Genomic DNA, 3,498 nt, shown 5'->3' on the forward strand with positions numbered 1-3,498 from the left:
TCTCAGTGATGCCATGCTGATATTTGTTCTCTCTTGACTTTATTAAAAGGTTGTGCATAGATTAATTAGGAATTAAGAGAATTACATATAAAACTGAAGTTTATCACTTATTATTTAGATTCGGATGATTACCAGTTGAAGTAACTGAAATGGGACTTGCAATCTGGATATTATACCGTTAAATTGTGATTTAGGGCTCACGGTGGGTGTGACCGGTCGACAGAAGATGCTTACTCCTACTAGGCACCTGATCCCACCTCTGGTGTGTCCAGGGGTCCGTGTTTGTGCAACTATCTATTTTGTATTGCTTATAGAAGTTATGAGATTGATCACTGTTCGTTATCTTCACCTTTCATTTGATTGTTTTATTAGTATTATCACGCATACACATTTGCCTCTTTGTAATTGGTCGTTGGCTTCGTTTCAAAATAATAGAAATTCTTTGATGTCGATATAGTTGAAAACGAGGACCTAAAGTATGTCGATTCGATATATCCCATGTGAACTCGAAATTAAAGAATCCACAAAGACGTCCACTTCTGCTTCATACTGAGATATTTTATTGAAAGTAGACATTAACGGGAAATTGACAACTCAACTGTATGCCGAATGGGATGATTTCAGCTTCTCCATCGTCAAGTTCTCATATTTATGTAGCAATATTCCATTATCACCTACATATGCTTTTTATATACCTCATCTAATTCGATACGTAAGAGCTTGTTCTGCGTATGATAAGTTTTTAAACCGAGACAGGCTACTGACAAACAAGATGATGGTGCAGGGGTTTCAACAATTCCATTTAAAGTCAGCATCCCATAACTCCTGTAAGCAATACAAAATAGAGAGATGGGCAAACACGGACCCCTGATATACCAGGGATGGGATCAGGTGCCTAGGAGTAAGCATCCCCTGTAGACCGGTCACACCCACCGTGAGTCCTATACATGTATCTTGATATGTTTTTATTTTTATTTTATACTGTCTATGTTCTATTCTCTTACTTATTTGTCCGTGAATATGTTTTACATGACCACAATGTAAACAAGTCATTTGATACTAAACGTGGTATCCTGTCTAATTAAAACAAGTTATCATTATTATTATTAACTTTATAGCAAATGGAATTATCTCAGTTTCTCCATCGTCAACTTCCCATATTCATGTAGCAATATTCCATTACCATCTGCATGTAATGTTTGTGTTTCTCAACTGAATCAATACGCGAGATCATGTTCTGTGCATGATGAATTTTTAAACTGATACAGGATACTGACAAACAGAGGTTTGAACAAACTTGTTTAAAATCATAATTTTGCAATTCGATGGTTGTCTAATTTCCATAAACTGCCTTTGGGTCAAATGTTATCTTACGTGTTTCACATCGGTTGTTAGACTGTTCTTTACATACTGATTTTGACTACGGATTGCCTTGGTGACCTGATAAATATATAGGACTAACGATGGGTGTGACCAGTCAACAGGGAATGCTTACTGCTGGGCACTTGATTCCAGGTCACCTTTGGTGTGTTCTTGGATTCATGTTTCCTCCACTCTTAATTTAGTATTCTTTATAGGATGTATGGGATTGATCTTCACTTTTTTGTTAAAGTTACCATGTTCCGTATGAAATATACAGCTGTACAACCAATTTGTATTCACATCAAAAGTACATGTTGATGCCAGCGTCTAGTGTGGCTGACATTACCAAATTCATGTTTTCACTTGTTTTGCTGTTCTTCTAAGATATACGTAAAGTTGGAATTTACGTAATCATTACTGTACAAGCTATTGATGGAAATATGAATGATAACTAGATTGCCAAAGTGTTTAGAATCAGTAAAAAAATAATAATAATAAAATTTCCGTGTATGTAAAAATATTCCGGTAAGTCCGAAGTTTGAGTTATCTAATTCGTACAGAATCTATTGACTTTCTTTCGCACGATGAACATTAAAATATTTAATGTAAGACTTACATGACTTTGAATTTGACTCAGTTAGAGTACATTTCATAGCATCAATGTAAATTGATGATTATGAATTACATAATACAAGGGGTTCTTTTTCGTGGCATTACGTCCCAGGAACCTCGAAAAAGAAGACAGCAATCCGTTAATTTTTGACACTAAATGCGATTATTTTACAGAAAATGATATGACAGGGAGAAAGGAAGAACATTTATATGGTACATGCATTGTTTGTATTTTATCGATGATAATGATCAAATTTAAGAGGCATCGTTTAAAGTTCCAACAATACAGTAAACATTAAAAAAATATGTTCGTCCAACAAAAACAATGTTCGTCAAAAACATTTGTTTAAAGTTCATTTAAAGTGGTCAACCTTTGACTTTACTATGTGACTCGTAAAAACGAGGTTGTAATTGAATGTACACGCCTCATCACCTAGAAGGAAATATTGATTTAAAGTATTGTTCGATCTTGTTTCAAGACAAATTGAAGTTTGGTTATTTTCATTGATTAGGTGAAAGACTAAGGAGGATCATAAAAATACAGTGAATTCATTCATATCTTCCCGTTTTAGGCTTTGTGTTCATTTCTGGTTATTTTCGCGCTTTATTTTGTTAATTTGTTTTCACGCTGTTTAAATTTACGATTTTATATTAATTCTATGTCTATGTCATGGTTAGATTATATTCGCTTTGGCTTTAATTTTACGAATTCACACAAAAAAAAAAAAAAAAAAAAAAACAAATAAAAAAATCCCACTGAACTTAAACTTTTATGTATTTTGAAATGAATTCTTGATTGATGACAGCTGGCCCTTATTTTTTTGTAAATATAAAATTTGTATAGAAAAACCAACTAACGGTTTGTAGAATTGATTTGTCATCGGAATGAAAGGTCACTAGATGACAACCTGACACAAATAAAGACAGACAAACCAGTAAATATTTACACGGTGTAATCAAGTGCGTTGTATTCCACCACACGTGTGTCGAATTTGTACCTTAGATTTGAGCTTATTACACCAGTTTCATATTCCGTTAGTTTAAGGAAATATATGATTGAGATCAATTATACATGTATGTGATCGGTTAAAATGCAATAACATCTTAAAATTGATATTGTCAATCAGTATTTTGAGCCCATAATATTCTTCACATTTTCCGCACGTTGTAAAGTACATTCCCGTGTCGTCGTTTATAAGTCATGCATATTTTAAAACAATGATTGAAAATATTAACATTGATTTAAGAAATCCCCCTCCTAAATATCAAAAGTATAAAAATATGTAAAACCACCAACATTAAAAAATAAAAAATAAAATAAAACACCCAGTACTTAATTTCTGGTCTGTAAATTTTTGAAATTGTATTTTTGAAAAAGAAATCACAGAAGTTAATGGAAATCCGCCTTATTGAAATTCAAATTACATTCATTGGCCGTTAAAGAAAGGAAAAACCACATCCCTCTACACGGTATTTTCCTTCTAGATATATATAAATAAAAAGTAAAACAAAAATAACCATTTT

The sequence above is a fragment of the Ostrea edulis genome, chromosome 6 (genome assembly GCF_947568905.1).
Source record: "Ostrea edulis chromosome 6, xbOstEdul1.1, whole genome shotgun sequence".
Classification (NCBI taxonomy): Eukaryota; Metazoa; Mollusca; class Bivalvia; order Ostreida; family Ostreidae; genus Ostrea; species Ostrea edulis.